Source organism: Mytilus galloprovincialis, chromosome 1 (assembly GCF_965363235.1).
Source record: "Mytilus galloprovincialis chromosome 1, xbMytGall1.hap1.1, whole genome shotgun sequence".
NCBI lineage: Eukaryota > Metazoa > Mollusca > Bivalvia > Mytilida > Mytilidae > Mytilus > Mytilus galloprovincialis.
Genome location: NC_134838.1, coordinates 52,482,240 through 52,492,025, shown reverse-complemented (window position 1 = coordinate 52,492,025; position 9,786 = coordinate 52,482,240). Strand labels below are relative to the sequence as shown.

The window sequence follows — 9,786 nt, the reverse complement described above, 5'->3', positions numbered from 1 at the left end:
TGCCATTATTTTGCAGATTTAAAGAGATAATTTATGATAATTTAAATGAATACTACAAAAATAACCTATGGGTTCTGCATAAATGTCAAGACTAAATTCTAACTTTAAAAGGGGGACGAAAGATACCAAAGGGACAGTCAAACTTATAAATCGAAATAAACTAACAACACCATGGCTAAAAAATGAAAAGACAAACAGACAAACAATAGTACACATGCACAACATAGATAACTAAAGATTAAGCAACACGAACCCCACCAAAATCTGGGGGTGATCTGAGATGCTCTGGAAGGGTAAGCAGATCCTGCTCCACATGTTGCACCCGTCGTGTTGCTTATGTGATAAAAAATCCCGTTAAAAGTCTAATTCGGTAGGTCACATTCATGAAACGGAATAGGGATTGTAGTAACGACGTAAGGAACATTTGATATCATTTGTGAAACGGTTATTCCATTCATAAAAATGACCGTCAAAATCTCAGTTGAATTATGTTTAAAAAAATATCAATTCAAAGATCGTGCATTATTTTTTCCAAATACATAACGGTTACAAGTTCAAAATAAATGTCAAAATTTCAATTCTACAAATTTTGTACTATTTATTCCTTTTTTAAGATAACTAAAATATAGCTGTGATAACTGGTGCATGCGCAGTAATGGATGCAACAAATTCTACCATATGTTCTCATGTAATTTCTTAGACAGGACTTTTCTTAGCCCTTTAATAAATCGTATAAGTATAGACCATCAAGTAAATCGTACGTTTTGCAGTAATCGATATCATATTTTTGGTTTGAAAAAAATCATGAGTTCAAGTCATTGCCTTCTCATAGAAAAGACAAACACGGCAAATATTGTGCACCGGTTTTTCTCCACTATTTATTCATGCTATGTATCCTTTTGCTGTGCTAACTATTAAAGCTATCTTAAGTAAGTTATATACATACAGATTGAGAATGGAAATGGAAAATGTGTCAAAGCGACAATAACCACACCATAGAGCAGACAACAGCCGAAGGCCATCAATGGGTTTTCAATGTTTTCAAACTCCCGCACACGTAGAGTCCTTCAGGTCGGCTCTAAACAAATAGGTTTACTAGTTCAGTGATACTGGACGTCATACTAAACTCCGTTTTATACACAAGAAACTAAAATTAAAAATCATTCAAAACTAACAAAGGCTAGAGGCTCATGACTTTGTACAGGCGCGATATTGCGGCGGTGTTAAACATGTTTTTTGGGATCTCAACCCTTCCCCCATACCTCTAGCTAATGTAGAAAAAACAAAAGCACAACAATACGCATAGTAAAACTCAGTTTAAGAGGAGTCCGAGTCCGATGTCAGAATATGAAACAAAGGAAAATAAACAAAATGACAATAATACATAAATAACAACAGACTACTAGTAGTTACTGACATGCCAGCTCCAGACCTCAATTAAACTGATTGAAAGATTATGTCTTCATCATACAAATATCAGGCACAATCCCTTCTGTTAGGGGTTTTGTATTATACCATCATGAAGTATATATGAGAAGAACATAACCCGTGTCATGCCAACAACTGGGTTAAGAATAAATGTGTTTAAATCCGATGCAAAAACCCTATAAGTGAATCAATATTAAAGCCAAAATATGCAATCTTTAATAATCTGACAACAGTATCGTAACTATATCCCTTCTTATAATAAGTCTCTTTAAAGGTTTTGTTAGCTTTTGAGGTGAATACTGACATCTTTGTGCTTTGTAAAGAATATTACCATCAAAGATTGGATGTGAAATACCTGAACGTATAAGATGTCTGCATGTTGAGTTATATTTACGAATGATTTCCTTTTACCGATGATAAAAGTTAGTAAATGTTTTGACTAGTTCGTGATATCGAAAACCCTGGTGTAATAATTTTTCAGTAATACATAAATTTCTCTCGCTAAAATCTAATTCTTACACGAGCGAATCTTACAAGTTGAGATATATAAACACCATGAGATGGTGACAAGGGAAGTTCACTATCTAAAAATGGATAATTAACGATAGGAAATGAAAAATCATCTCTTTTATCATAAATTTTTGTAGTAAGCTTCCTGTTAGTGACATAGATATCAAGATCGAGGAAAGGGTAGTGCTCATTGTTAGTATTAGCTTTATCTAAAGTAAGTTCAACAGGATAAATTTCTTTAGATTACATACTCAAGTCGTCATTATTGAGAGCCAATATGTCATCTAAATATCTAAAAGTTTTGTTAATTTTTTGTATCAAATGTTGTTTCGATGGGTCGTTGCTGATTTGAGTTATAAATTGTAACTCATAAAAATACAGAATCAGGTCCGCAATAAGTGATGCACAGTGAGTCCCCATTAGAATTCCAATAACTTGACGATATACGGAATCACCAAAGCGAACAAAAATGCTATCAAGTAAAAATTCAAGCGCAGATATACAAATTTAGTATCAAAGCATGTCCAATTGATATAGTTCTTTTGTTTGTTGCTACTAAAAAAGGACCCTAAAGAGTTTGAACATATGTATTCGTAGGATCAGAATGTAAATTGATACACGGGTGGGGGGGTGGGATTAAGTAGAAAAAAAAAATTTGCTTATACTAGTATTCAATTATCAAACATGTGTTATTGATATAAAACCAAGTTCAATCCACCATTTTCTACATATGAAAATATGAAAATGTCTGTACCAAGTTAGGACTATGACAGTTGTCCACTCGTTTATGTGTTTCAGCTTTTGATTTTGTATGATATAAGGGACTTTTCGTTTGGATATTACCTCGGAGTTCAGTATTTGTTTTATTTTACTTTTTAGTAACTCAATTTATGTAAATCGAATCCCTATGTATAGTTCATGGAAATATATTGACTTAAATTGACTGATACTTTCATCAATCATAAAATTATTAATTAAAAATGTTTGACCTTGGCTTCATAATACCCTCAGGCAAAGTTGACTTTAGATGAATTTGGCTATTTATTTAAGGTATTTTTGACATATAGCTCTTCAACGATTTCCGGTACTTATCCATATTCGGATTTCAAATGTTTGGCTTTGAGCGTTCCTGATGAAGGTAAATCCAGAAAAACGCTTTGGACGCAATAAATTATTAAACGTGTTGTTTTCCATTTTTTTTTCTATTAATTGTCACAAAAATATCAATATTTTTTTTATTTTAAATCTTTTAATTTTTCAGGAAGTGCCATTTACTAGGAATAAATAGCTACTTAGCTGAATTTGACCAATTAAACAACTATATATTTTTTTGAAACAAAAATTCAAAAGTAAACAATATGTCTACCAAACTTTCGAAATCATTTGCTAGGCAATCGTCGCACAAATTATAGGTATTCAGAAAGTAAAGCTTTTTTTCTGTTTTTTTTTTTTCTTTTTTGCAAACAAACTGCAGTCGGAAGATACGAAAGCGATATTCAAACGCATCAGTAGCAAAAAAAACAACGCAATAATGGAACACGTCGAAAGGAGAAAACACAACTTAGAAAACTAAACACCGTGAAACACAAATTTCATATAAAAAACATGTAGTTCAACTTGGCATTTCCAACTATAACTAAGATATAGCTCTGTTAACTTGCAAATGCGCGTTACTAGAAGAACTTATAAGACGTATAATATGATAAAAGATAATTCGATATTCAAAATCACTGCTTGTGTAACTGCAGACTCTGTAAACAAATTATCGTGACAGCAATATGTTAAAAATGTGTTGTAAGATTATAACCCATCCCTATACATCTAGCCAATGTAGAAGAAATAAACATAAAACAATATATACTAAAATCAGTTGTAAAAGAAGTCCAATTCCTATGTAGGGTGTAAGGTCGCACTCCATAGTTTGAAACACAAAATGTTTAATCATCTTCTATTCCTGTCTTTCTACTACATGTACATTATCCCAACTGTTTGTGTTATATACATGTGCATATGTTTGTAATCAGAATCTTCCATAGATTTGATTTTCAAAAGTTAAAATGGTGAAATATAATTCTTTTTTGTGTATTCATGGCAACATTCTATATATATTTACCATAAAATATTGCAAAAAGAGGGTGAAAATGGTATATATTCCCCCAAAATTGTGTTGAAACTAGAATTTCAATGCCTTTGAGTGATACCTTTTCAAAAACTGTTGACCATAATCTACCAAATCTTCAAATTCAAATTGGGTGTTTTTCGACTCATTATTTTGTAAAATTTAATCACAGAGCTCGTTCGACAAAAAGTTGCAAAAAAAAAAAAACACATCACAATAATTTTGTCGGACCAATGTTTGGTAAGGATATGAAAATACGGACTGCCATACAGAAAACAGCCCATATTACATACATTACATAATCTTGTCCTTATAAACCAACTATGAAGGCTATTTTAATAAACAGCTATCCATAAATGAATTGTCGTGCACACTAGCTCTCATATATGAAAAATCCACAGGGGCCAAAAAGCAAAACTACACACATAACTGTGGGGTTTTACTTAAGGTAGTCCGCAACAGTAAGCTGATCCTTCTCCTCATTTGACACTCATCTTGTGGCTCATGAAAGTACATATAATGGCGTTCGTGTTAGTTTTTAAAGGATGATTATAGCTTTACCGCTTGAAAATACCGCACTGAACTATCGTATAAACTGGGAGATATGCAGGCGGTGTTAGAATATTCTACATAGAAATGAAAATTTGAATAATTTGAATCAAAAGTAGAGGCAACTATCAATCTTAAGAATAAAAATTAAACGAAACTGTATTATGATATATATTTTATTCATGTATCAAAACAAACAGCTCAAATATCACAATACATGGATAGGTATCAGATAAATATTGCACTAGAAATTTTGGCCTCGGTTGTCTTTTTTTATGCGTAGGTCTTGGCACGAACACATACAGAACATCCATTTCTTGATACACATTCCTCATTAAAGTTGCAGCCTCGTGAAATGCATGTATTTTTACAGCCTTTATGTAAAAGTAAATCAACTTGCGAAATACGTCCAACTAAACCATCTGACCGAATAGAACCTACTGGCGAGATATGTCTAACAAGACTATCTGACCGAATCGAACTTACTGGCGAGATACGTCTGACTAGACCCTCAGACCGAATAGAACCTACTGGTAAGGTATGTCTGTCTAACAAACCACCAGGAATGAGTTGGCCTCCTGAAAATGGATCTACACTTCGCTGACAGAGACTTCTGCAACCTAGCCCTCCTCGGTCCATACATCTCTGAACGCACCCAGCTAAAATAATGTCTGATCCGACAACTGCATTTGATAAAATTACTCTTCCAGGTCTGCACATACGATCACATCCTTCGGTTTGGCATTTGTATCCATCTAGACATTCTGAATGACTGGAGCATTCAATTTCACAAGCTTTCCCGACTTTGGGTGAATATACTGTAATAATAAATTTTAATTAGAAATGTTGAAATATGAATTATCATTCGTAAAATATAAAAGGTACCAGGCTTATAATTTGATAAGCCAGTTGCGCTTTTCGTCAACATAAGACTCTTCAATGAAGTAGCTTAGATTTTAAATATTATTCAGTTTCGATATTTTTTACAATCAAAATGTGTATTATACATTGCAATATTGATATAAATATTGCATAGAGTATAAGTGCTTTCGTAGTTTCAGCGTTAGTGGTGAGAGTAAAATAAGCTTTTTACTCGTAGAAAAAAGGTAAAATAGATTTTTTTGCATTTTCTCTAACAATAACCCAAAAAAAAAATGATATTTTTTGGAACTCTTTGTTCTATTACTTATTTTTTTAAATCAAAAACCGCTGTTCTAATTTACTAACACCAATAGAAAACCATGTTTGTGCTCTAAATACAATATATAAGGTATTCTTATTTTATGTATCCGTCATTATTGCTTTGTCTGCTACAATTTTTATTCTTAAATGAATTTCAAATATCTTTGTTTCCGCGATCTGTTTCCTTATTAGGAATAGTAAACGTACAAGCCAAGTGTTGAAACAATGTATCATTGTTTGTATGTTAATTTTAACATTCATGTATTAAATCATTTGTTTAAAGAATCTTTGTATTGTTTGTTTTTCAAATATTTGGTCTGTAATGTTTTAATAAGGTTTTTTCGTGACTTATTCTTTTGTATAAATCCTCATTTGAACAATAAAAAAAAATATAACGTCATAAGATACATACCAGCAAAAGCACATGCTATAAATCCAAAGAAAATGATAACAGCTTTCCCTTCCATTATACCTAGAATGAATATTAAAACAAATGCAACTATAATTGATTGGTTTGAAAATGTCACTAAAAATGAAAAATTTATTCTTCCAATATATCTGATGCCTTAAACTAGGGTTGCAATACTTATCAGCAGGAATAGCCATGAAAAATTGTATGATTGCCATACATCTTATTATCAAGAAAAAAAAAACATTTATCTGATCATCCGCGAATTGTTTTTAACTGATAATATAAGATTATTACATGGCATTTTTCATATCGCATGTATTGTCAACCTTAGGTTCAATACCAGCCCAAGAGCCACATGGCTCGAGGGCTGATATTGACCGAGGCCTGATAATACATGAGATATGAAAAATGACATGTTATGATCTTTTTATCATATGCTTCAACCATGGAGAAAAATAACAGATTCATATATTGATCCTTTTACGTGGTTCCAAAATAGAAGTTCTAAGATTGAAAAGTTCACGGACGTCGGACTCCAGATTTAGTACATTCGATATGAAACCTTTCTCATCATATGCCTCACCAGAGAAGAAAATGTATGGACGTATCGACAAAAAAAAAATTCAACAATATATGTTTGGAAAAGTCAACTTTTTTAAAGTTACTTTCTAAATTATGTTTGAAACTTTTTATACATTTAAAAATGCATTTATTTTGTTTTTGTTTGTTTTCTGCTTTTTATTATTTTACACAATATACTTTTCAGTATTCAAATAATTGTTTTGTACACTACTTTGTAATGTATTTTACTGAAAGCGTAGCATTGAGTTGTATTTTCCGGAATTTGCCGAGTATCACCGGAATGCCATGCAATAACTTTACGGAAAGGCATGTGATAACAATGGAAGCATGTGATAAACTTTTCATATCAGCACGCTCAGCACCAATTCGAAACATATGGAGTTTACGTTAATTTAATTTTTTTTATCATACATAGAAAATAATATATTATTTAGTCTAAGTATATGATAATGACAATTATTACATCTTTTGTGTCTACCGAATCGTTTTCTTTATCGTGATTTGAGTTGATTTGACGTTAACAGAAAAAAATTAATACTGAAATGATCATAATTGCATCCCTAACCATATATCTAATCGTAAGAATCTATTTCTTAACGAGATAGAAGTTGTTGTTTTTCATACTTCAACATTAATTGCATACATTAAAACATTATCTATAATATTTTGAAAAATTAATTCATTATGAACGTATAACTTACCTTGAATGTATGCGTATTGCTATTTAACGGTGTACAGAAATGTTTTGATAAGTCTTCAATTTATTTCTGTCTTATATACACTTTATATGAGGAAATATACTGTACTAGAGGAAATAAATGGTTCAGTGCAGGTGTGACGTAAGTTTTGCAATACTTGTTATTATAAACATCAATCAAGTTCTAAATGTCATACTTGCATTAAGTTTTTATGTTAAAAACTTTAACCTCAGATTCCCGTATCGCCTAACCATAACCAAAAAATAAATTAAGACACAATTGTTTGGTCAGAAAAGGTTGTTGAAATTAAAAAGAATGTTTGAGTGCCGTTTCATTTAAGTTGTCTGCATTTTTTATTTGGTTAAATATTCATTTAAAAGGCGTCTTTTCATTTAAAAAAAACTATATTGAAAAGATCAATATGTGAAACCTTATCGAATATATCAGGATGTTCGTCACAGGTAAACATGCTTTTAAATATTGTTGTATTAAAAAATAGATACACAATTGTGTGCATAAAAATAATTCTATTCTGAATATTATTTTATTAAACGAAATCGGAGACTATTTTTGTCTTTTTTGTCCAATTTTACACTTTTTATGACACAAACCTCAGAATTCATAAAATTTTAAAACATCTTTATTTGATGAGGTTTAATTAGATTAAATTACCTTTAAATACCATCTATAGAAACCGGAGATTCTTATTTATTTTAAACTCGGATGGGTTAGATACAATAGACTGCAAAGTTCTAACGTTAATAGAGATTATTAAAATTTTATATTTTCAATAATCTGGTTTAATTCAATCGAATATTTGTGTGGGTGCGTGGGTGTTGCAGTCTGTAGCTCATTGCCATATTCGGCATGGCCATAGATGGCGCTCGCAGCTTGAATCAGATTTTTGGAATTTCCGTATCAGCTTGAATTAGAATTTTGGAATTCCCGTATCGGGCACTTGTTAATTTGCTGTCGACTTGAAAGCAGGTGTTTCACAAATAAGTTAAACTATTTAAAAGAAAAAGAAAAGATGCTAAACAAGAGAAATGCCATAGGATCGCCATCCAGGGCCATGGGAAAGAAGAGAAGAACGGCTAACAGGACAGGCGGACAGAGAATGCAGAACGAGGAAATCCCACAAAAGAAGGACGGAGCTGGACGGAGAAGAACTGCCAAGAAAACACAAGGGGTCGGACATGTGGTGGCAGAAGGACCGGTGGAAACTACTGATTTCTCATCAGGTAATGAGTCGGAGGAGGATGCACGAGCGTTCCCCTCTTTAAGGCACGACCCGTTACACCAAAACTTTGAAATTGCAAATAATTCCATTGATTTCCCTCCGTCTCAAGAATCTAGCATTCATGACACAGTGGGGGAACACGTGTCTTTTAAAATTAAGAAAAAAATTTGGGAGGGAAAGTTTATTGAGCTTCATTCTCTTTTGAGAACGCGAAAAGCAATGGAAGAGGTGGACGAGGGCGATTTGAAATTAAAAAGGGGAAAAATTTGCATTGAAAAAAGATCGTCGAGTGTTTATTTGTCCATAAATGAATTGACTTCAGCATTCATGGTTTTTATGAGTGTCTACATTGAGAAATACAGCACACGGGCACAGGAATTGTTAAAATATATGCGCGATATAAAACTAGCGGCAACGAGGTCAGAAAACTGGGCCACCTATGACGAGCAATTTAGGCTAAAAATAGAAAAGAATCCAAATTTATCTTGGGGAAATATACACGGTGAATATTGGCTATTACACATCACATCTCCCATAGTACAAAACTGTGTGTCAGTGCAATCATAGGGTGATAGAACAAATACACAACATCCGCTAATCTGATGATTATAAATTCCTAACTGTCAGTATTAATTATAAGTCAAGTCAACTATAAAAGTGATAACGTATAATGTTAACATAATTTAACAATCCTCCCTCTTTTAATTTAGAAGATCAAGATAAACAAGATTAATCTCTAGTGAATGAAAGTAATAAATTCAATTTGCACTCAATTGAACTAAATAGCTACAAGTTTTACTGTCTATATTTTTAATGTTCAATTATGAAATCCTAAACCTACAGTGATATCACTACACTAACTTAACCACAAATATTTACAGTCATATGTTTCTAATAAGTCTCTCTGGTGCCTTTCTTACTATTTCTGTGCGGTGCATAACGATAGTATCATTAGCATTTTCAACTGTTTTATTTTTGGTTATTTTAGTTTGTTCGGATTCATTGTTATTTTCAGAGTTTTCGGTATCGCAATTGAATTACATGTTGGTATTGTTATGAATTCAGT

At 32.1% G+C, this 9,786-nt stretch overlaps 1 long non-coding RNA gene across 1 annotated transcript; it reads right to left on the bottom strand.

Moving 5' to 3' along the window:
• Positions 1–4,774: 4,774 nt before the first annotated feature.
• LOC143080842 (uncharacterized) lies at positions 4,775–7,547 on the bottom strand. The gene is made up of 3 exons (XR_012979810.1): positions 7,484–7,547; positions 6,201–6,260; positions 4,775–5,424 (listed from the first exon to the last, which is right to left on the bottom strand). It is a non-coding gene; the product is annotated as an uncharacterized LOC143080842 (long non-coding RNA).
• Positions 7,548–9,786: the final 2,239 nt, after the last annotated feature.